This window comes from Somniosus microcephalus, chromosome 12, assembly GCF_052327205.1.
Source record: "Somniosus microcephalus isolate GS21.2 chromosome 12, FLI_Smic_1.0, whole genome shotgun sequence".
Lineage (NCBI taxonomy): Eukaryota > Metazoa > Chordata > Chondrichthyes > Squaliformes > Somniosidae > Somniosus > Somniosus microcephalus.
Genome location: NC_140998.1, coordinates 195,456,590 through 195,481,901, shown reverse-complemented (window position 1 = coordinate 195,481,901; position 25,312 = coordinate 195,456,590). Strand labels below are relative to the sequence as shown.

At 47.9% G+C, this 25,312-nt stretch overlaps 1 pseudogene; it reads right to left on the bottom strand.

Annotated features, from left to right (window-relative positions):
- Positions 1–23,118, bottom strand: part of LOC147109852 (uncharacterized) — a 156,759-nt pseudogene extending 133,641 nt beyond the window's left edge.
- Between the last annotated feature and the right edge of the window lie 2,194 nt (positions 23,119–25,312).

The window sequence follows — 25,312 nt, the reverse complement described above, 5'->3', positions numbered from 1 at the left end:
AACTAGTGGGGGGGAGGTTCCTAGAGAGCAAATAATAAAAATGACAACAGAGAAGGTCATAGACTTAGGTAGCAGTGGGGAAATTAAAAACCAGAGCGTGTCAGGAAGGGGCAGAAGGTATGGAGTAAAAGGTAAAGTAATAAAAAAGGCAAAAGCAGGAACTAACTGTCACAAAACATCTTTGAAAGTTCTCTATCTGAATGCACGTAGCATTCGTAACAAAATAGACGAGTTAATGGCACAAATAACTACATATGGGTATGATCTTGTGGCCATTACAGAAACATGGCTGCAGGATGACAATGCCTGGGAATTAAACATACCAGGTTATTTAACGATCAGGAAGGACAGGCAGGAAGGAAGGGGAGGTGGGGTGACTATGTTAATAAAGGAAGGAATCACTGTAATACAGAGAAATGATATTGGGTCAAAAGATCAGGATAATGAAACAGTTTGGGTGGAGGTAAGGAATAATAAGGGGAAAAAAACACTAGTGGGCGTAGTCTATAGGCCTCCGAACAGTGGCAACTCTGTTGGACGGAGTATCAATCAGGAAATAGTTGAGGCTTGTAATAAGGGAACATCTATAATTATGGGGGATTTTAACTATCATTAATTGGACGAATCAAATTGGGCAGGGCTGCCTTGAGGATGAGTTCATTGAGTGTATTAGGGATGGGTTTCTTGAGCAGTATGTAACTGAACCGACCAGGGGGCAAGCAACCTTAGATCTGGTCCTGTGTAACGAGACGGGATTAATTAAAAATGTCCTAGTAAAGGATCCCCTTGGAATGAGTGACCATAACATGGTTGAATTCCATATTCAATTAGAGGGTGAGAAGGTTGGATCTCAAACAAGCGTGCTAAGCTTGAATAAAGGAGACTATGAAGGTATGAGAGCGGAATTGAGTAGAGTGGATTGGGAAAATAGATTAAAGGGTAAGACGATACATGATCAGTGGTGTACATTTAAGGAGTTATTTTACAACTTCCAAAAAAAATATATTCCACTGAGAAGAAAAGGGTGTAAAAGAAAAGACAGCCATCCGTGGCTAAGTAAAGAAATTAAGGATAGTATTCGACTAAAAACAAGGGCATATAAGGTAGCCAAATCTAGTGGGAGGATAGAGGATTGGGAAAACTTTAAAAGACAGCAAAAAATAACAAAAAGATTGATTAAGAAAGGGAAGATAGATTATGAAAGTAAATTAGCAAAAAATATAAAAACAGATAGTAAGAGTTTTTATAGTTATATAAAAAGAAAAAGGGTGGCTAAAGTAAATGTTGGTCCCTTAGAGGATGAGACCGGGAAATTAATGGTGGGAAATATGGAGATGGCAAAAACACTGAATGAATATCTTACATCAGTCTTTACAGTAGAAGACACTAAGAATATCCCAACACTGGACAAACAGGGGGCTAAAGGGGGGGAGGAGCTAAACACGATCAAAATCACTAAGGAAGTGGTACTCGGTAAAATAATGGGACTCAAGGCGGATAAATCACCTGGACCTGATGGCTTACATCCTAGGGTCTTGAGGGAAGTGGCGGTAGGGATTGTGGATGCATTGGTAATAATTTTCCAAAACTCCCTGGACTCGGCAAAGGTCCCGGCAGACTGGAAAACTGCAAATGTAACACCCTTATTTAAAAAGGGCAGTAGACAGAAGGCTGGAAACTATAGACCGGTTAGCCTAACATCTGTGGTAGGTAAAATTTTGGAGTCCATTATTAAGGAGACAGTAACAGGACATTTGGATAATCATAATTTAATAGGACAAAGTCAGCATGGTTTTATGAAGGGGAAGTCATGTTTGACAAATTTGCTGGAGTTCTTTGAGGAAGTAACGTATAGGGTGGATAAAGGGGAACCAGTGGACATAGTGTATTTAGACTTCCAAAAGGCATTTGACAAGGTGCCACACAAAAGATTATTGCTTAAGATAAAAAATCACGGGATTGGGGGTAATATTCTGGCATGGATAGAGGATTGGCTATCTAACAGAAGGCAGAGAGTTGGGATAAATGGTTCATTCTCAGACTGGCAATCAGTAACTAGTGGTGTTCCGCAGGGGTCAGTGCTGGGTCCCCAACTCTTTACAATCTATATTAACGATTTGGAGGAGGGGACCGAGTGTAACATATCAAAGTTTGCAGATGATACTAAGATGGGAGGGAAAGTAGTGAGTGAGGAGGACATAAAAAACCTGCAAGGGGACATAGACAGGCTAAGTAAGTGGGCAGAGATTTGGCAGATGGAATACAATACTGGAAAGTGTGAGGTTATGCACTTTGGCAGGAAAAATCGTAGAGCAAGTTATTATCTTAATGGCAAGAAACTGGAAAGTACTGAAGTACAAAGGGATCTGGGGGTCCTGGTGCACGAAACTCAAAAGGTTAGTATGCAGGTGCAGCAAGTGATTAAGAAGGCCAATGGAATGTTGGCTTTCATTGCTAGGGGGATAGAAATATAAAAATAGGGAGGTATTGCTTCAGTTGTACAAGGTATTGGTGAGACCGCACCTGGAATACTGCGTACAGTTTTGGTGTCCATACTTAAGAAAGGACATACTTGCTCTCGAGTCAGTACAAAGAAGGTTCACTCGGTTAATCCCGGGGATGAGGGGATGGACATATGAGGAGAGGTTGAGTAGATTGGGACTCTACTCATTGGAGTTCAGAAGAATGAGAGGCGATCTTATTGAAACATATAAGATTGTGAAGGGGTTGGATCGGGTGGAAGCGGGGAAGATGTTCCCGATGATGGGTGAAACTAGAACTAGGGGGCATAGTCTTAGAATAAGGGGCTGCTCTTTCAAAACTGAGATGAGGAGGAACTACTTCACTCAGAGGGTGGTAGGTCCATGGAATATGCTGCCCCAAAAAGCTGTAGAAGCTACATCATTACATAAATTTAAAACAGAAATAGACAGTTTCCTAGAAGTAAAGGGAATTAAAGGTTACGGGGAGCGGGCAGGAATTTGGACATGAGTCTAGGTTCGGATCGGTCATGGCCCTGTGGGTAGCGGAGCGGGCCCAGGGGCCATGTAGCCTGATCCTGCTCCTATTTCGTGTGTCTAATTCTGTTAGATTCAGGAGATGGTTCTGTGATAGTGGATTGGCGGTTAGGATCAGATCAGCCATGATCTTATTGAATGGCAGAGCAGGCTCGAGGGGCCGATTGGCCTACTCCTGCTCCTATTTCTTATGTTCTTATGTAAATAAACTACAATCAAAAGAATAAACTATACCACACGAACACAGTAATTACAGTAAAACTATATAACAGGGGGTTGCAGACAGCGAAAACGAGGGATAAAATGGCTCCAATGTTACTTAAACAATCTTAGCAATTCCCTTAAATCACCACCCCTAACTCCTGCTAGGTTGCCTTGCCGAGGAGTCAGAACACCCTGCTCACCTGTGGTCCAGCGAAGTAAAAAAAGAGTGATAGCTTCTCAGCAGCTATCTTTTATACCTGGTGAGGTTCTGCTGTTCTGCCCTGCAAGGGCTGTGTGCAAAATTCCCCGCCCAAAGGGTCCAATACACAAGAGAAAGCTGTGATTGGCTAACTCAGAGTGGTTGGACTGGGTTAATGTGTCTTCCGGAGCTCCCTGGGCTGAAACAAAAGGGAAATACAACTGCTCTATTGTCCAGAATGCTAGGTGATTTAGACCCATTCAATTCTTAAATGGTTCCCATACAAGATACAAAAGTCTCTTCTGCAGTTTAGATGTATCCACTCGATATACAAACAAATGCTAATAGCATTCAATTGCTTTGTAAACAAAGCATTGTCCTGTGGTAACGTTTTGTCTCCATTGAACCTTACTTCCAGACACAGAAAGCTGCTTCCAAGCCCCTTTGTCTTCGGCCATGTGGTATGACAGCCATTTTTATCCCTGGAAATTTAAAAGCACAATGCCCAGGGATTCTTTAATCAAAAAAAATTAATCTTCAGAACTGTAAATTATTGTGAATTCTTACACATTATTTTCTCAAGTACTTTTTCTCTACTGTTCTTAATCATTTCCCTTCCTTTCATTTGCCCCTTGGTGCCCCACTATTTTTGGTATGTTTTTGTGTCTTCTACTGTGAAAACAGGTACAAAATATTTGTTTGAGGTCTCTCCCATTTCCTTATTCCCAATTATAATTTCTCCTGTCTCAGCTCCTAAGGGATCAATGCTTATTTTGCTACTCTCTTCCGTTCTACATACTTGTAGATACTCTTACAATCTGTTCTTGTATTTCTTGCTACTTTACTCTCCTATTCTATTTTGTCCCTTTTTATCAATGTTTTGGTCATTCTTTGATGGTCTCTAAAGCTTATTACTGTTCTTTGCAACATTATAAGCCTCTTTTAATCCAATACTATCCTTAACTTCTTCAGTTAGCCAAGGATGGATCAGTTTTCAACAGGAGTTTTTAATTCTCAATGGAATGTATATTCACTGAGAATAATGGAATATGTTTTTAAATGTTTGCCACTGTTTATCTACCATCAGATCTTCTAATCTAATTTCCCAATCTACCATAGCCAACACACCACTCATACCTATGTAATTGGCTTTATTTAAGTTTAAGACACTTGTTCAGACATAAGTATTTCACTCTCAAGCCCAATGTGATATTCTATCATATTATGATCACTCTTTCCCATAGGATCCTTTACTATGAGATAACTGAAGTCTCCCATCCCTGGTATGATTCTGGTAAATCTCCTTTGCAACTTCTCTAAGGCTTTGACATTCCTTCTAAAGTGTAGTGCAAAGATTTGGACAAAATACTCCAGCTGAGGCCTAAACAGTGATTTATAAAGGTTTACCATAATTTCCTTGCGTTGGTACTCCATGCCGCTATTGATAAAGCCTAGGGTCCAAAATGATTTATTAATAGACTTAACCATGTGCCCTGCCACCTTCAAAGATTTGAGTATGTGAATCCCAAGGTTTCTGTTGCCTCTCCTCGGTTTTCCTTCCAAAATGCATCACTTCACACTGTTCTGCATTAAATTTCATCTGCCATGTGCCTTCGCATTTCATTACTCTATCGACACCTTCCTGAAAACTTCTACTATCCTTTTCACTGTTTACTACGTTTCCAAGCTTTATGTCATCTGCAAACATTGAAATTATGCCCCCAATTGCCAAAGTCCAGATCATAAATATATATGAGAAAGAGCAGGGGTCCTAATACTGACCCCTGGGGGATACCACTGTATACTTCCCTCCAGTCTCATAAACAACCATTCAGCACTACTCTTTGCTTTCTGTCTCATGGCCAATTTTGAATCAACGCTAACATTCCCCCTTTGACCCCATGGGCTTCAATTTTGCTAACAAGTCTATTTCGTCGCAATTTATCAAACAACTTTGAGACTGTAACAGAAAACAAATGATACTTTGGCTACAGTTCCCCATTTTGGTCAGAATCCCTACATTTTGGTTCTTGTTTTGACACCGACATTGTGGTCCATTTGATACCGAGTTCCTTGGCATATTCATCACCATACCAGACCAGCAGCTCGCACCGAGGAGGAACAGGCTTGCAGGTCCTGTAATAAATTTTGCCACAGTGCTGAAAGGCTACAAGGTTCTGCTCCTCCTCCTTTCTGGCACAGTTAACAAACCTGGAACATAACATACAAATATTTAAGTGTCCAAAAATAAGTTAAAATTGTAAAATGAATACAGAATGTTTAGCGAGTTAGAATGAGAGAACATGTCCCCAGCCATGGACAAATTTCAATTTCAAACATACTGTCAGGAGAGGACACTCAGTGGGGACCAATCACTTCAGTGTAGATACAAAAGATAATGGCCCCAATATTTCTAAGGAGGGAGTGTCTGACGGGGGGTGGGGGAGGTGCAGCGATCCAGAAATACAGGTTTCCCGGAGTTCCTGCTGAATTTAATGCCTAGAGCTGATTTTAAAATTTGGCTCGTTTTTCCAGCCACAGCCATCTAGAATGAAAGGCTGACTGGCTGTTGGGTGGGATATTGTACTGGATGGATCATATAAAATGGGACAAATGATCTTCTTCATCCATTACTATCTTGTGATCCTCACAATACGGTATCAGTCTTCCCTCACCTCATCCAATTTGATGTAGATTCATCCTTCGCATCAATGTATTCAAAATCCTTGTTGGATTTGCTGATCTGCAGAAAGGTATTTTGATAATGGATTAATAAAATTTTTTAAAAGCAACTTTATCTTTATATTAGACTGTCATAAGGCTTAACACGTATTGCAAGATTCTATTACATCGCCTCCCATGTCTTTGAGTAAAAATTGACCTTCCTCTTACCTGTGTTCTGTGATTATACCTTTTTATCCCAGTGCCCAGTTCAACACGATGGCTGGGACTGAAATGATGCAGCATCGGAGCTCGAAAAATAGTATAATGGTGCTGAACAGTTTCAGGAAGCTTTGTAAAGTCAGGAAAGGTCCCTGAATTACTGCATTGTCAGAGCGCCCAGGATTTGGCAACTACTGTTCAATGCATTCTGAAACTAGGAATGATGAGAGTTGGTTGAGGTGATGCCTGACTCACCTTTGTTCATAAATACAATGACAGCAGGCTCTGGGAATCTCCTGGAACTGCTTTAATAGGATAATACCTGAATTAGAGCAGCAGGACTAAATTAATCAGAAGATGAACAAAGTACAAGGGACTGGAATGTCGGCTCATTCTTAGTTGACCTTGGCTCAGTACAAAGCCATTGGATTAAAATGATAACAGCTACAAGGCCATCCAATACCAACAGGCTCTATTCCTCAAAAACAGGAGTGGGGAATCAAGCTAAGAATGCTAGACAGAGGCCTAGAAATTGGATAAGGCCCAAAAACAGGTGCGGACAGCACGATGTGCCCACGCCCGTTCAAAGTAGTGCAGGCAGCACATAAAATTCATGCTGCCTGCTCATTATAATGATTGTAGCGCTGAAATGTGCTGCTGATTGTCTTAGTGCTGATTCGGGGGGCCAATATTGGGTGGAGTCTAGTGGCCAATAAAGTTTGTTCAAGGCTCTAATACAGGGGAAGTGCTTTTTTGCACAAACACCTCATTGTCATTGTGGAGAAAACCATGGCCCAATAGCCAAGAAAAAGGGCAAGGAGATTTTCTGATGTGGCACTGGAGGCCTTGATCCTGGAGGTTCTATGACATCCTCAGGTCCTCTACCAACAGGGGGCAGGAGGCCCACGGACACAAGAAGGCTGTGGGTGGAGACTGCTGAAGCCGTCAGTATGATGAGTGTTGTCCGCAGAACCTGGATCCAGTGGTGCAAAATGTTTAGTGACCTCACATGACTGGTCAAGGTGAGTAAATGCATCTTCAAATACTATATCCCACTATCTGTGCCATGAATCGCGCACACTGTTCAATGCACCACACCCCCATCAGTCACCTACCAACAATCTCTAGCCAGCACCACTCATACCTCACACACTTACCACTGCTGCAAGACTTACAGCCACATCTCACACCTTGCACAAATTGCCAGCTATTCAACCATGGCAGGCACATCACCTAACCATATTGTACCACACTCACTGACACTTCCCTTTCTCTTGCAGGCCAAGTTGGCGCACAACCTCCGGGAGCACCAGCAGATGGGTGAAGGGTCATCGGGTGGCAGTACTGTCAACAAGGGCAAACAGCGATGACGAAGTCCAGCACTGCCTTCAGTGTCCAGTGCAGCCTTCGGTCGCCTCAGGAAGAGAGTGTTTGAAGACCAGGACCTCAAACCCGGCACCAAGCTCATGGTCTACAGAGCAGCAGTGATACCTGCCCTCCTGTATGCCTCAGAGACGTGGACCATGTACAGCAGGCACCTCAAAGCACTGGAGAGGTACCACCAATGCTGCCTCCGCAAGATCATGCAAATCCATTGGCAGGATAGGCGCAGGAACGTCAGTGCTCTCGCTCAGGCCAACATTCCCAGCATCGAAGCTTTGACCACGCTCGATTAGCTCCGATGGACAGGTCACATCGTCCACATGCCCGATACGAGACTCCCAAAACAAGCGCTCTACTCGGAGCTCTGACACGGCAAGAGAGCCCCAGGTGGGCAGAGGAAACGCTTCAAGGACACCCTCAAAGCCTCCTTGAAAAAGTGCAACGTCCCCACCAACACCTGGGAATCCCTGGCCCAAGACCGCACAAAATGGGGGAGAAGCATCCGGGAAGGCGCTGAACACATACAATTTCTTCGCCGGGAGCAAGCAGCAGCCAAGCGCTAGCAACGCAAGGAGTGCACGTCAACCCAAGCACCCCAGCCACCCTCCCCTGCAAGCACCGTCTGCCCCACCTGTGACAGAGACTGTAGGTCCTGCAGTGGACTCATCAGTCACCTGAGAAACCATGTTTAATGTAGAAGCAAGTCATCCTCCGTTCCCAGGGACTGCCTAAGAAGTAAGAAGAAGGGTAAGTCAGATTTGAGAACCACATGGACTTGAAGGAAGTAGTGCTCGCAATAATTGTTGGGGCAGTGACAGAGTCTGTGGTGACCGGGGAAGCGAAAAACATTGCTGATGATGACGGTATGCTTATACCTAATCCTTCTTCTCACAGCCCACTATCCCTCATCCCACAATCTCTTTTCACTTGCACGCTGCTGATGGTGTATGCATGGATATCTGGCTTTCCCTCCTACCTCAACACAACCCAACCCTTGTGCATTTCTCCTTGCAGATACCCAAGCACTGTCAGCAGCCCAGCCTGTCCCTGAAGTTCTGAAGGAGGAGAGTGATGGAGGAGAAGAAGACACAGCGACACTGGAACTGACACTCACAGACACCAGCTTAGCAAATGGCACTGCCCGTACTTTAGAGGGTAGTATAGAGGCAGGATCTGCACGTGATGAATCACCAGGCATGAGTGGGCTGTAGCCAAGCCAGGGGGAAAGTGTAGCTTGGGTGCCAGCTCCCCGCAGGATGAGATTATGCACGAGTTCTGCTGCACAGGACTCAGATGTTGTTCTCGATGGGGCAGCCTTCAGAAGGAGGGTGATGGGCCTGCACACAGAAATGCTTGGTATAATGGCAAGCCTGCCAGAGAGCCTCTGGTCAGTGTCAAGCAGCATGGAGGAGTCCGGCTCCAATGTTATGGGTTTTTGCGTTGGGCTTGGAGCCCATGATTTCCAGGGTGGAAATAATGGGCAACTCCATTAGAGAACTTGTGAACCCAACCATGATGCTGGGTGTGATGGACAAACTCGCATTTCCATTGCAGCACAACGGAAGCGACCCAATGTCTCACTGCTGCAGTGGAAGCACAGACTGCTCTCCTGCAGTCTCAACTTGTTGCCCCGCAAGCTCAGACTGATGCCATTGTGGCTGGGTTTACGAGTGTGGGAAAAGTGCTTGCAGATTGTCACAGCAGTCCAGCAATCTGTGCTCCAACAGGTGGCTAATAGTGCTGAGACCCCATCCCGAGGGAGTGGCAGTGGCCCCGTGGAGCAAGAACCTGCTGTCCTCTCTCAAGAAGACAGCATTCGTACTGCCACCCTGCCAGTGCACTTGCACCAGCCAGCCCAGACTTCTGCCGCCCATACCAAGGTGGTGCAGTCTACAGCCGGGCTTTCTAGGGCCAGAGCTGCTCGAGGTCATCCTGCAGGCCCATCTGTAGTCTCCCCACTGAAAGTCAGCAGCTTTCCACCAGCCATGCTGCAGCCACTGGGGGAGCACTTCGTAGGAGCACTAGAGTAGGAAAAGGCACAGCAAAGGCAGACACTAAGGGAATGCACAAGGGTGATTAGCTGACTTTGTTCTTTTGATTTGATTTTGATAAATTTATAAATTATGTTTGAAATGTGTTTTGTGGTGGCTCTCATGTCAGCTTTGTGCCCAGGAGGACGCTGTGATGTTCTGTGACAGAGGGATGGTAAGATGGGGAAGTGGTGAGCGACGGGGATCTGGGGTTTCACTCACTGCAACCAGAGTCTGATGAGGTGCTCATGGACAGCCCATCTGGATCGGGGATGTGCTGCCTGCCTGCTCACTTCCTCCTCCTCCTCTCTTATTTATCAGGATAGCATCTTTGTTATCAAGATAGGCTAAAAGAGTTGGGACTGTACACTTTAGGGAAGCGTAGACTTAAGGGGGATTTGATTGAGGTTCAGAAGATAATGAAGGGTTGAAGGGAATGATTGTGTTCCAGCTGATAGTTTGTTTCAATTAAATAGGTTAGGAAGGAGTAGGGGTCACAAATTTAAGTTGTATAAGGCTAGATCTAGGTTAGATGTCAGGAGGTGGTTCTTTTCCCATAGAATAGTGGACCTCAGGAACAGGCTGCCGTCTCGTGTGGTGGACACGGACTCGCTGAATTCTTTCAAGTGAGAGCTGGACTTGTTTCTGGCTGGGGCAGAGATCACCTCTTACAGAAGGTAGGGACTGCAGGGAATTCAGGACCAGAGTGATCTCCTGGACTAGTTTCGATCGCTTAGTTAGGTCGGAAAGGAATTTCCCAGATTTTTCTTTCCCAAATTGGCCTTGGTGTTTTATGGTTTTGGGTGGGATGGAATGTATATATTGTGATACACAAGGTATCACAATTGTTTTGGGACAGGCTTGATGGACCCGTGGTGGCATGGGCTGTGCCCTCATGTGGCCAAGTTGTGGAACATGCAGCAGACCACCACAAAATGGGAAACCTGCTCCGGCCTGTACTGGAGGGTTCCTCCTGAGCGGTCAAGACAGTGGAACTGTTGCTTGAGAACCTCAGTGGTCTGCTCGATGAGACTCCTCATGGCAGTCGTTATATCAGTGCTGGCCACAAGTGGTGAGGTTGTGGAGGGAACTCATCAGCCAGGGGCAGAGTGGATAGCTGTTGTTTCCAAGCAGCCACCCTTGGGTTTGACGTGGTGGTTCAAAGACTGCTGGCACACCGGACTGGTGCAGGTTGAAGGCATCATGACTGCTGCCAGGATACCGGGCATTCACCATCATGATGCACCGGGCGTCGTCGCACAAGAAGTGCACATTAAGTGAGTGGTAGCCTGTGCAGTTACGGAACATCTCAGGATTGGTATGCGGTGCCCGCAAAGCCACATGTGTGCAGTCGATGGCACACTGCACCATGAGGAAGCCCTCTAGCCTGGCAAAGCCACATGCGTGCTCCTCCTACTTCTCTCTGTTCGGAGAGAAGACAATGAAGTCCCTTCTCCTGGAATAGGGAGCCTCTGTGACCTCCTGGTTGCAGCGATGGGCAGCAAACTGGGATAAAAACAGAAAGTCCTGGAAATTCTTCTTCTTCTTAGGCAGTCCCTAGGAATCGAGGATGATTTGCTTCCACATTACATATGAGTTCTCAGGTGACCAATGAGTCCAATGCGGGACCTACAGTCTCTGTCACAGGTGGGGCAGACGGTGGTTGAAGGGGTGGGTGGGTGGGGTGCTTGGGTTGACGTGCGCTCCTTGCACTTGGCTTCCGCTTGCTCCAGGTATTCGGCGCCTTCCCGGATGCTTCTCCTCCATTTTGTGCGGTCTTGGGCCAGGAATTCCCATGTGTTGGTGCGGATGTTGCACTTTTTCAAGGAGGCTTTGAGGGTGTCCTTGAAGTGTTTCCTCTGCCCACCTGGGGCTCTCTGGCCGTGTCGGAGCTCCGAGTAGAGCACTTGTTTTGGGAGTCTCATATCTCAGCAGGTCAAGCAGCATCTGTAGAGAAACAGAGTTAATGTTTCAGGTCAATGACCTAGCAAACTGGGAGATGTTAACTATATCTCCCGGTCCAAACTGGTGAAAAAATTCAGGGCCACGGTGACTTCAGGGCCACTGGGAGAGCCACTCTGCTCTGAGGCTGCATGTTTGGCTGCAGGAGGTGTCAGAGTTCTGTGACTGCCTCCTTGGTGAATCGGAGTCTCCTAATACACTGCTCCTGGCTTAAGCACAGGTAGAAGTGCTCTTGGAAGACCCTGGGTGGGCAAGACCTCCTGTCCCTCCTCGTCCTCCCTCTGCGAGCATCTTGTCTTCGTCTTTGCTGCCTCCACTCCATCTCCGTCATACTCGAGCGCGAGGGGAACTGCAAGTAGAGACCCCATGACTGGGAGCAAGTGGTGTGAGCAGAAGCCTTTAAACGAGTAGCAAGGATTTCTGTCACCTCAGCAACATTAAATAACTGTAGAAAGCTCCAAACATTCGCACAAACTGTGACAGAGTCAGGACAGATCAAAAAGCAAGTCAGCTGTATGTTGTTGATGATCCCTTTAAATAGCGGTGCTGGGAGGTCCTTCCTGCTGCTGAACGTATGGTCAGCTGGTCGCGATTGGGAGAGGGCGTCAAATGGAGCGGCAATGTCGAAAATGGCAGATATTGTGTCAAACCAACATTCCACACTCATTGACGTCACGATCTGCCTCATCTAAATATCTGGAGTGCGCGCAGGCATCGGCAGCAGTACCGACCTCCCAAAATGGCGGCCATCGCAGGACCCGCCAAAAGCGAGACAGCTGTAGGAGTCTACGTACTCCTAGCAAAAAATACTGAACTCGGAGAGGTTCAACAGAAAAGGTTTAATTGTTGAGGCTGCATGCTGAACACAAAATGGAGTCAGAGACTACACAAAGTACGACTGCCTTTCATCAGTGCACAGCTTCGACTGCTCCTCCCCCGCTCTGGGCTTAACTATGTTGCAGATCGAGTTTCTTAAAGGTGTGATCCTTCTTAAAGGCATGACGCCTGATTTATAGTCCACGGACCGGAAAGCGGATTGTGTCCTTTCTGTGATCGGTACGCCACACAGCTCCCCCCAGAATCCGCTAGTAGGGAGTGTATGAACCGGCGTGGTGGCTTGATGGCACGGCTGGAACGGCTCTTGGCGGTTGGTGTCGGGAGCGGAGCGGTTGGACACGTCGGGCTCTTAGGCGGTCTGCCCCGCGGTGGGGGTTGGCCCACTTGAACGGGTTCATCGGGCTCTAGGTGCGCCAGCTTGAGCAAGTCGACCGACACCTTGTCAGATCTGCCGCCCACTTCGAGGAGGAAGAACTTGTTCCCCGTCTGGAGTACCTTGTAGGGTCCGTCGTTTGGGGGCTGTAGAGGTCCTCGGTGGGCGTCATGGCGCACAAAAACAAATTTGGCCATGTGCAGGCTAGGTGGTACGCGGGTTGCTGGTTCGCCGTGCCGGCCGGTGGGTACCGGAGCGAACTGTTGTGCTCGGTTGGCGAAAGCGTGGCGTTGCTGGTCAGCCGACCAGGGGGTCGTGGCGGTGGGCAGGAACTCTCCGGGTACGCGCAGTGGCTGGCCGTACACGAGTTCCGCCGCCGAGGCTTGCAGGTCTTCCTTGACCGCGGAGCGTAGGCCGAGTAGCACCCACGGGAGGCGGTCGATCCAAGGCTCGTCCTCGAGGCTGGCACGGAGGGATGCCTTCATGGACCTGTGGAATCGCTCGCACAGTCCGTTGGCTTGGGGGTGGTAAGCCGTGGTGCGGTGAACGGCCACCCCGAGGTTTCGGGCGATGGCGGCCCACAGATCAGAGGTGAACTGCGGGCCTCTATCCAATGTCATGTCGGAGGGGACGCCGAACCGAGCGACCCAGGTCCCGATGAACGCCCTCGCGATGTCGGCGGTGGTGGTGGACGTCAGTGGAATGGCCTCGGGCCAGCGGGTGGTACGGTCCACGATTGTCAGCAGGTGCGTGTGACCTTGTGATGGCGGCAGGGGGCTGACGAAGTCGATGTGGACGTGGTCGAACCTTCTTTCTGGCACGGTGAACTCCTCGAGTGGGGCTTTGACGTGTTGGTGGATTTTGGCACGCTGGCAAGCTGTGCAGGATCTGGATCAGACGCGCACATCTTTGCGCAGGCCGCGCCAGACAAATCGGTTGGCCACCAGTCTAATGGATGCGTGGGTGCCGGGGTGTGAGAGGCCGTGGACGATGTCGAACACCCGTTTTCGCCGGGACTACGGGGCGGGGTTGCGCCAAGGAGGTTTCGCATTTGACTGTGACGGTGGACGGGCTGCAGGCGACGTCGGTCAGTCGCAGCCCTGGGAGGGTTGTGGGCGTGGAGAGCAGATCGGGGTCGGTGCGTTGCTCCGCTGCCAGTTGAGCATAGTCCACTGCCAGGTGGGCGCCGTGGACGGCGGGGCGGGATAGGCAGTCGGCCACCACGTTGTCTTAACCGGAGACGTGCCGGATGTCCGTGGTGAATTCGGACACCACGGCGAGCTGGCGTTGTTGCCTGGCTGACCACGGGTCCGCAGATTTCGCCATCGTGAATGTCAGGGGTTTGTGGTCGACAAACGCAGTGAAGGGGCGGCCCTCCAGAAGAAATCTAAAATGGCGGACTGCCAGGTACAGTGCGAGGAGCTCGCGGTCAAAGGCGCTGTATTTGGCCTCCAGGGGGCGCAGTTGGCGGCTGAAAAAGGCCAGCGGTTGCCAGGCCCCGTCGACCCACTGTTTGTACACGGCGCCGACCATGTGGTCGGAGGCGTCCATGGTGAGGGCCACCCTGGCGTTGGGCTGTGGGTGAGCGAGCATGGTGGCGTCGGCGAGCGCCTTTTTGGTTGAGTCGAAAGCGGTCAACATGTCCGCCGACCACTCGATCGCCATTCTGTCTTTCTTACCCCGGAGGGCTTCGTATAGGGGCCGCATGAGGGAGGCCGCTCCGGGAATGAAGCGGTTGTAAAAGTTGATCATCCCCAAGAACTCCTGGAGGCCTTTGATGGTGGTAGGCCGGGGGAACTGCTGAACAGCTTGCACCTTGGCGGGCAGGGGAATGGCTCCGTCCTGCGTGATGTGGTGGCCGAGGAATTCGATCCTGCTGAGGCCGAATTGGCACTTGGCTGGGCTGATGATGAGCCCATGCTCACTGAGCCGCTGGAACAGGGTGCGGAGGTGCTCGATGTGTTCCTGCTTGGAGGAACTAGCTACCAGGATGTCATCCAGGTAGACAAAGAGGAACTTCAGGTCCCGGAGGACCGAGTCCATGAGCCGCTGGAAGGCCTGGGCCGCGTTTTTGAGGCCGAAGGGCATTCGGAGGAACTCGAATAGCCCAAAAGGGGTGATTATGGCCGTCTTGGGAACATCTGTGGGGTGGACTGGCACCTGATGGTAACCGCGCACCAGGTCGACTTTGGAGAAGACTGAGTGGCTGGCCAGTCTAGCCGAGAAGTCTTGAATGTGCGGTATGGGGTACCGATCCGGCGTGGTGGCGTCGTTTAGGTGCCGGTAGTCCCCGCAGGGGTGCCATCCCCCGTCGGGTTTGGTGACAATGTGGAGTGGGGAGGCCCAGGGGCTGTTGGAGCAGCGGATGATGCCGAGCTGTTCCATTGTGGCGAACTCGGCCCGCGCGATCTCCAGCTTGGCCGGGTCCAGCCTGCGGGCGTGGGCATACACCGGTGGGCCTGTGGTGGGGATGAAGTGTTCTACCCCGTGCTTAGCAACTTTCGCGGAGAAGGTTGGGTTGGTGAGGGCTGGGAACTCAGCCAGGAGTGCTGAGTAGTCGTCCGTTGAGCGGGCGCGGCACTGCCATGCCATTTCGGCGGGTTGGGGGGGGCCATTGCGCCCGGGATAGGTGACATGGTGTTCATGTCCACGAGGCGGCGCCGAGGCATGTCGACCAACAGGCCATGGGCGCACAGGAAATCCGCACCGAGGAGCGGGGAGAGCACCTTGGCGGTGATAAACTCCCAGTGGTAGCGGCGGCCTGCGAGGTCGATGGTGACGGTGCCGTATGTCCGGATGTCGGTGCCGTTGGCGGCAGCCAGCGCAGGGCTGCGGCCGCTTCGCTGGATCTCGAGGGCGGACGCGGGGATGATGCTGCGCTGCGCGCCCGTGTTGCATAGGAAACGGCATCCGGAGGCGCTGTCTGTAATGTACAGCAGCGCCCCACAGCCATCGTGTAGGCCGGTGTGGGGGCGGTTCGAAACGTGCAGGGATGGCTGCAGCGGCATGCCCGTGCGCCGAACCGGGTATGGAAGTAGCAGTAGCCCTGGGTTGGAGGGCTTGGGGGATGTGGGGGCCTGGGGGGCCTCGTGGCCGAGCTGTGTGGCCGCGCGATAGAGGGTGGAGCGCGCGCCGACGCTGCGGAGGCCAGGTGTGACGGCGTGGTTGGAGCTGGCGGACAGCAGCTTATCGGCTTCGTCGGCCAGGGCCTCGAGGTCCGTGAGGCTGGACGCCATGATCGCCGGGCGGATGCTGGGAGGTAGTTGGCGGATAAAGAGCGTGCGGAAGAGGGAGCCGGGCGGTTTCTCGTCGGTCAGAGCAAGCATGTGTGAGAGCAAGCCTGATGGCGTGGAGTCACCGAGGCCCGAGAGGTCGAGGAGGTGGCAGTTGCGCAAGAATTGGGAGGCTGTGAATTTTTTAATGAGCGCGGCCTTGAGATGTGCGCACTTGCCTTCCTCCGGAGGATTTTGTAGTGTTGTCCAGACTTTCGTGATTGTGGAGCTGCCCAGGGAGGTGAGGAGGTAGTCGTACATCGTTGCGTCGGCGGTGATGCCGCGGAGTCGGAATTGCGATTCAGCTTGAAGGAACCAGGCAGTGGCTAGGTTCTCCCAGAACTCCGGCAGCTTAACAGAAACTGCGTTTGTGTGAGCCATGGTTACGCTTAGGAGTCATCCTGAGCATCGGGTTCACCAATGTAGGAGTCTACTTACTCCTAGCAAAAAATACTGAACTCGGAGAGGTTCAACAGAAAACGTTTAATTGTTGAGGCTGCATGCTGAACACAAAATGGAGTCAGAGACTACACAAAGTACGACTGCCTTTCATCAGTGCACAGCTTCGAATGCTCCTCCCCCGCTCTGGGCTTAACTGTGTTGCAGATCGAGTTTCTTAAAGGTGTGATCCTTCTTAAAGGCATGACGCCTGATTTATAGTCCACAGACCGGAAAGCGGATTGTATCCTTTCTGTGATCGGTGCGCCACACGGCCACCATTTTTAAGCAAAACCGGCCTGAACGGCGAGCGCTAAAACTTTGAAATTCGCGGCCACGGAATTCAATAATTGCCTCAACAGGCGGGCGGGGGGGGGAGGAATTCTAGTGAGGGATTTTGTTTCCGAGTGTGAGAATGCTGCCTCAGCTGGAGGCGGGGCAGGTGGCAGAGTTTTTATAAATAGTTGGGAGTCTGACTTTGCCTCAGTGGTGTGAGAGGATCTTTGTCTGTGTGGAGAGTGGATTTTTCTCTCAGCACTGACACTATCAGCTGTGGGGAAGGCACTGTGAACTTTGATACACCTTTGGTCTCAGTGGGGTGAATTGCAATTGTTTCCTCTGTGGTGGTGTTTGGTGGGTTCCAGTCAGATAGAAGCATGTTTGCTTTCTCGCTTCCTGATTGTGGTGAGTCATGTTCGGGTAGTTCCGTGGCTGCTCCCAGCCCTACAATAAACACACCCAGTAATCCATTCTTCATTTGTGAACATTTCCATGTGTTGACAGGCTAAGTGAACACAAGAGGCCTCACAGCAAAGACTAATTCTGTCTTCACTCGCTGTCTACTTACCAGTAGGACTCACTGAATAGCAACTAGGAATGGGAACCTTGGATAATTTATAGAAAATAAATTCAAATAAGTCCTGAATTTTTTTAAAATAAAATAAGGAACTTGATAACGACAGTAGTCACTTACCGCCCATGAATACCTACTGACAGCCTCTGCTTCTTCATTTGATACTATTCCTTCATAGGGTCCAAAGTGAACGCCTTTGGGAATAACCTGCCCTTCATTCCATACACCAAGACCAGCTTTTCGAATTTTTGAAGTCGCTATGCTGAGACCCTCCGGAAGGGTTAAACGTGCTCTATCTGGCTGACCGAATTCGACCACCGTGTCCTTTATGAACACTGCAGGACCATGCACAGGGCATTCTTCAATAAAAAATGTCTCGCAGTCTTCACAAACTAACACATAAAATACAAATTAAAGATGGATCAGGATTTCAATTCATTATTCAGTGTTCATGAAGGTGAAGGGGGTTAGTACTGAGAAAGGATAGATTGCCTATCGTAGATTTGATCTTCCTCATTGTTTGATTGCAATTCAGTCTGCACACACAAGTATGATATTTCTGTGAACTATCAGCTGGGAAAAACACTTGGGGCATCTTCCCTCTATGAAAATTACACCCAGTGCCAGCCTGAAGAATGAGCAGTGCTCCGAAAGCTTGTGATTTCAAATAAAGCTGTTGGACTATAACCTGGTGTCGTGTGACTTCTTACTGAGTCACAAGGTTGTGGGTTCAAGACCCACTCCAGGGACTTAAGCACAAAAATCAAGGCGGACACTCCAGTGCAGTGCTGAGGCAGTGCTGCACTGTCGGAGGTGCCGTCTTTCAGATGAGACGTTAATCCGAGGCCTCGTCTGCTCTCTCAGGTGGACATAAAAGATCCCATGGCACTATTTCGAAGAAGAGCAGGGGAGACATCCCCGGTGTCCCTGACCAATATTTATCCCTCAATCAACATAAAAAACCAGATTATCAGGTCATTATCACATTGCTATTTGTGGGAGCTTGCTGTACGCAAATTGGCTGCCGCGTTTCCTACATTCCAACAGTGACTACACTTCAAAAAATACTTCATTGGCTGTAAAGCACTTTGAGACATCCGGTGGTTGTGAAAGATGCTATATAAATGCAAGTCTTTCTTTATTTACATAAATCAGCAAGATATTGCATTAATCTGATTTGAATGACTACTGGTGTGGTGGCATTATCAACATAGAGCATCTCTTGCTCATTAAAATACCCTCAATTATTCAAAATAGAAATACTTTACTGAAATCCTTTATTCCAGGACAAATACCTTTATTGGATTCACTACGAGCTTCACTTTCACAAACCAAGGTGCTCGTTTCTATTCTGAGCTTTTGAACTGAAACAGTCTCTTCCTTAGCTGAAGCAGTTTCCTCAGTGAAGCCTCGGAAAACTTCATCTTCAGCCACTTCGAAATGGGACACAATCTGTGGCGGGGTTTTTTGGTTCTGAAATGCAGAATGTGAGAGTGAAAATGTACCTCACAGCACCTGAAGTAGACAATAGCTGCCTCAGGACTCCCTGCATTACAAGTCAAAGCAGTTGTCTGTTGTTCCTCTCCATTAGTTATTGTAGGATATTTAATAAACAGAGCTACCCAATTACCCAACTGGGGAAATGCAGTTGCTCCCCAGTGTAGTGCTAAGCCACACACATCAGATTCCCTTCTTTGATACTGCACTGTACTGATCTCAGCAAATATGGTAAACCTATTACATAAACCTCAGCACCCTTTTGCAAGGGAGGGAATAAAATTAGCCAGGATTCAAAATTGAATTTGTCTGGGCGTGTCGTACCACACATGGAGAAAAGTATTTTAGATTCAAACCACTTTGCACACAGAATATTCTTCTTGAAGTAAAAGCTAATTGCTCGTTCATGAAGCATCATAGCTACAGAAGGTTAGTCAGAGACAAGAGCCCGCGAGAGGAAATCAATGGAGGATCTAGAAGCAGATACAATTTCATTTAAAGTATCTGCCATGCTTGTCACCAAAATGAAGGCTGGATGTTTCTTCAGCCCTGTGTCACTGGACATTGTGTTTCTCATATCTAGTTCCCAACATGAGAATTGCAATTCTTGATTACAACAACAGGAAGAGAAACCTTGAGATGTTAGTACAGCAGCAGTGACCAAGGAGTTTTGTCTTCATGAACCAGCTAGATCCATATTATGGAGCATCATGGGCAACATATCAAATTCATACCATTAATTTGCAGATATTTCAAGCTGCTGATTTTCACAGATTTTGGGATGCTGGTGGAGGATTTCTCCACCAACAGCGCTAAGAGACCTTTCCAACTCTCCGGGCCATGAATTTCAAGGACAGGTAACCAAGAATGAAATAGAAATAGAAATAGGACCAAGTTGCCAGGGACTATGGACTGTAAATTGGGCACTCATGCAGCAGAATGAAAAAGAAAAATTGTTTGGTAGAAATCTGAGATAAAGACAGAAAATGCTGGAAGTGTGTAGCAGCTCAATTTGTGTCTGAAGGAGAAAGACTGGTTAATGTTTGGGTGGGAACTTGTATCGATATATCCTTCAGATGCTGACAGGCCTGCCGTGATTATCTAGCAGATTATTTTCATCTTGAACTATTAGTCTGTAAGAATTTCTGTTCACTTTGAATTACCTTTCTGGTATTCTCGTTCTTAGTCTTCTTGGTATCTTCATTCTTAAGGAGAGGCTTAAAGAATCTCAACTATTAAAAAAAGAAAGATCAGTGTGATTGAGATAATCTCAGCTCTCAGTTTATTTATGTTAACAGCATGAAGATTCTAAAAATATCTTGTTTATTCAGGCCCAAAAAAGAATCAACATATTATGCAGATAAAAAGTAAAGAAAACTTACACAAGTATAAGGGAAAATGTGATCAGACAATTTACTTATATTTCCAGCTCTCCAAAACTTCAAAGTAACTGCCTGCTGACAAAAAAATATGTAGTAGTTGCTGGACAAACTGGTTATATTCAGGGTGTTAAAAAAGCACATTTAATGCTTTAACAAAGAAAACACATCCAATTTACTTGGTGGGTTTTTCACAAGAAGTTTAGGCGTCCACTCCTCATCCGAGTCACTAGAAACATACACACGGGGTTGGTGCCCACTGCTAGGTCTTGACATGAACGCTGGATCTGGTACATTCAATCCTGTGAAAATTAAAATATTCCAATCATCTACAGTTGATAATTGCCTGTATTTAATTTGACTTAACTTACTAACGTAAGGCATCTGTTGAGTCGAACCATTTTAGAATAATATCAGGTAAGAGCAGCACAGAGTCTTTCCTTTCAACAATGGCATCTGGATTTAAATCCAGCCCAGACTGATCAGAGGAAAAGGAGCTTTTATGTTATGTTGGGGAGCTGGGAGCACAGCACTCAGGTCCATGCCCTCTAAGAGTCCTGTTCTCCCAGATTTTTATGCCACTGATCCCTATTGGACCCATTGGAGAGTCCAAAGGAAGGTTTACATTTGTGGCAGCTGACGGTCACTCTCAGTACCGAGGGAAAGGAAGGTCCTTGATGGCATCTGAGATGTAGAGCTTTCCTCCCTTATTCCAATATTTACTGCTTTTATCCTTCATTTAATTTTAATGACAATCATTTAGTAGTTTTGTACAAAAAGTGGGGGAAAAGCCGCACAGGTACAACAGGAGGTGTTCTGATAGTCAGGTGAGATCAGGATCAGCTGCACTGTCCCCATATCACAAGCCTACATACAGTCAGACAGGATTTTTTCAAGGCAAGTAAATTAATATTCAGTGAACCACAGGATGGGGGTGCTGCATTTCCTGATATGTGTTCCTGATGTGTGCCAGCAGCGGTGAAATGGAAAATCCCAACCAAAATATCTAACCACATATGAGGAGAACATCCACTTGGGTGTAATATTGGAAGAATTATATGGCAGTACGAATCAGAGTGTTCAGGGGAGGAAAAGAGAAATGTTGAAAGCAAGAAAATAATTGATATTGTACAAACCTACTGCAAGCATGGTTTCATAGTTCTGCTGCACTTTCTTATAACGGATGTCGACCCATTCACTTAGCTCTGCCCAATCGTCTTTGGAAAGATAAACGGCAATGTCTTTCAGCTTCTCTAGAATCTGGAGACATAAAATGAATGTAATTTCTGATACATCTGGGCATTTTATCTGTAATCTTCACAAACTACAATTGTAAGATTAGCTACCCTGTCAGATCTGCCAATCTTTAAAAGAATATCCTCCACACCACTTGAATGGGCCGGCACAGCCAGCCTTTATTGGAAGCCATCAATATCTGGCAGCATGATGTTGAAATGTCTTGAAGGAAAGTTGTCTCAAGACCTTCTACAATCAGTGTTGGTGCTACCATGCTCCAGAGGATGTCTGGGAAGGCAAAACAAAATGGCTAAAAATGCTCCCACACACCATCCCTTTTCTAATTTATTCTTCCTCACCTTCTTTATGCTCACATGTAACATTCCAGAGCCAATTGTAGACAAAAACCTTACAGCAGGTTTTTCGGTACTGCTGTTTTTGAGCCAGTTGTTCAAGGACACCCATAGTGAATGCCTCCGATTCCTCCCCCTCAGTGTGACATTATCCACAGTCACCTGAACGTCATAGTCGAGATCAGTCTGGTAACTTCAAGGTACACAGCAAAAGACCTTTCAGCAAGTTTCACCATGTTGTTAACTATGGTAGATCTACTCTTTTAACCTCATTTTTCCCATAATTCTCCATTCCATTAATATTCATACAACCCAAGTATCTATCCCCTTTTAAATACCTGAATAAATTCTGCATCAATGGCCTCCTGTTGTAGTGCACTCCACATTCCCACAATATTTCCTATTAATAATTTTCTCCTGGATTAACTTTTCAAAAGCTTAGTTTTAATTTTAAATAGATGAACCTTTATTACAGATTTGCCGATTGGAAAAATAACGCTTGGAAATCAGCTATCTTGTCATTTCCCTTTTTTATTTTTACTCAGGATGTGGTCAGTGCTAACAAGACCATCTTTAATGCCCATCCCCAGTTGCCTTGAGAAGATGGTGGTGGACCTTCTTTTGAAACACCTCGATCAGATCACTCCTCATGTTTCGGAAGATTTGCTCAGTCTCTGATCAGACCTAAGGTACTAAATGGAACAGGAAAGACAAATCCACAGCAGTACTTTCAGTTAAGTTGTAACTACAAGACTAGGATAAACCTGGTAAAAGAGTTCAGAACAAAGGTCACAGCAGGAATTATCAGTACCTGAAATGGTCGCCTGGGGAGGGTAGTAGAGGCAAAAAACAAAAATAAATTAATTTAAGCAGTTAGATATTGTGATAAAGAAATCTTAAGTTTCTACTGGAAGGATAAGTTCGATGGGCCAAATGGTCTCACTGCTCAATACTAATGTTAGTGATCCAATCTAAACACTGGGGAACTCAGCCACTCCCTACTGACAGTATTAATGTGATTGGTATCTTTTGGGACTGAGCAGCTGAATCTTCCCCATCTCAAGTTGCAATCAATACATTTCTCCAGCATTTTCTTTCTGGTTTCCATTTGAAATCTGCCCTCATCTCACCTCCGATTTGCTCTTCTCAGACATGGCCTTGCCCTCTTCACTATCTTCCCTGTCACTCTGAGTTTTGCCCATCCCTTCCTGAGGTTGGCCACCTTATTTACTCAACTTTTCCCTCAGATTTTTGTGCCCTTCTCGATCTTTCAGTCTTTTTAATGGTTTTGCCCCCGGGACGATTATTTCTTCCTTTTTTCTGTCACCTCACGGGGCTAAAATGAAGCTCAATGTGAGTGAAAGACTTTCCTGTCAGCAGCAGTGTTTAGTTTATGTGGCACTAATATCTGAAGCGGTCTTTTCTTCTGACTTTCCCTCAGACTAACACGACCTGAGTCTCTTTCTGACTAAAACTAACCCTGCCAGCTCCTGGGTTTTCCTCAGGAAATTTTTGTTCCTTTTCTCGTCAGAAATAATTTGTGATCCGATTTTTTTTTAGCTGCAATCCCTCAGCATTTGCCCTAAAGTGTGCAATGAGTGAGAATGTGCTTTCCCCGCCCGCCCTGTGAAAGGCCCGCCCAGCCGCACAGCTCCTCCCCCTCCTGCAGCCTCCCGCTTTCTGTCCGTTGCCCGGCGACGCTGCCTCTATATATAGCCCCGCCTCCCCCTGGGGGCGGGGCCGACAGAAAGGCGACACGTGAGCGGCGCTGTGGCCAATCAGAGCGCTGCGGCTGAGGGTTGAGCAGGGTGCGAGCGCCGGCGTGAGGAGACAGCCCGCCTCCCACGCCCAGGGAGGCCGAGCGCGCCCTTTGAACCAAGATGGCGGCGCGGGGACAAGTCCCACATTCCTTCACCAAGATGGTGGCAGGTTGCCGGGGTAACCTGGGCCTGTTGCCGGGGAGAAATCCTTCAGCAAGGTGGTGGACAGTTGCCTCGCTCACCCGGGCGGGTGGCCGGGCCTGGCGCTGTGACGCAAACACGAGGCCCCGCGGGGTCTTATTCCCGCCCTTTGTCTTTGGGCCTTGGTTCAAAGGGCGCGCGCTCGGCCTCCCTGGGCGTGTGAGGCGGGCTGTTTCCTCACGCCAGCTCTCGCGCCCTGCTCAACCCTCAGCCGCAGCGCTCTGATTGGCCGCAGCGCCGCTCACGTGTCGCCCTTCTGTTGGCCCCGCCCCCGGGGGGAGGCGTGGCTATAAATAGAGGCGGCCTCGCCGGGCAACGGGCAGAAAGCGGGAGGCTGCAGGAGGGGCAGGAGATGTGAGGCTGGGCGGGCCTTTCACAGGGCGGGCAGGCGGGGAAAGCACATTCTCACTCACTTCACACTTTTAGACCAAATGCTGAGGGATTGCAGCTAAAAAAAAAATCGGATCACAAATTATTTCTCAAGAAAATGAACAAAAATATCCTGAGGAAAACCCAGGAGCTGGCAGGGTTACTTTTAGTCAGAAAGAGACTCAGGTCGTGTTAGTCTGAGGGAAAGTCAGAAGAAAAGACCGCTTCAGATATTAGTGCCACATAAACTGAACACTGCTGCTGACAGGAAAGTCTTTCACTCAGATTGGGCTTCATTTTAGCCCCGTGAGGTGACAGAAAAAAGGAAGAAATAATCGTCCCGGGGGCAAAACCATTGAAAAGACTGAGAGATCGAGAAGGGCACAAAAATCCGAGGGAAAAGTTGAGTAAATAAGGTGGCCAACCTCAGGAAGGGATGGGCAAAACTCAGAGTGACAGGGAAGATAGTGAAGAGGGTGAGTGTAGGGGGGTGGCGGTGTCGCCTGGCGTGTGCGTGCGCCCAGTCAGTTATGCCTCTGACTGTTTTGTGAGCGGTTCGAATCGTTCCCACGCCCCTGGGCTCTAGACACCGGACTTAGGTACAAGGCGGCGGTACAGAGAAGACTCGGGTAGACAGGTGGTTGGATGCAGACAAAACCAAGATTTTATTGAAGAGGAAAACTTGATACAATCTTATGGAAAAATTACTAGTGTACACTTCTACAGGCAAAAAAAATTACAAGAGAATCATAATAATACTTATACAGGGAATGGGGAACACACGGCACATCGAGGGAAAACAACTATCTTAACAATCCCCTTATCCTTATCCCACCCCTGTACCTAACTAGGTTAAGCTGTGAGGGGTCAGAATTCATGCTCACCAATCAAAAGGGTTTGTTAAACTCAAAACTGGTTGGGTTCGGGGTTCGCTCTTGGTGCGCTCTGGAGCCTGCCGTCGTCACGTGGTCTCCGGGCACTGCAAGGGCATTGTCCAGGTTCGATTACCCCAAAGTTAAAGTCTCTGCTTGGATACTTTACCTTGCAGGGATGGTCCTTCGTCAAC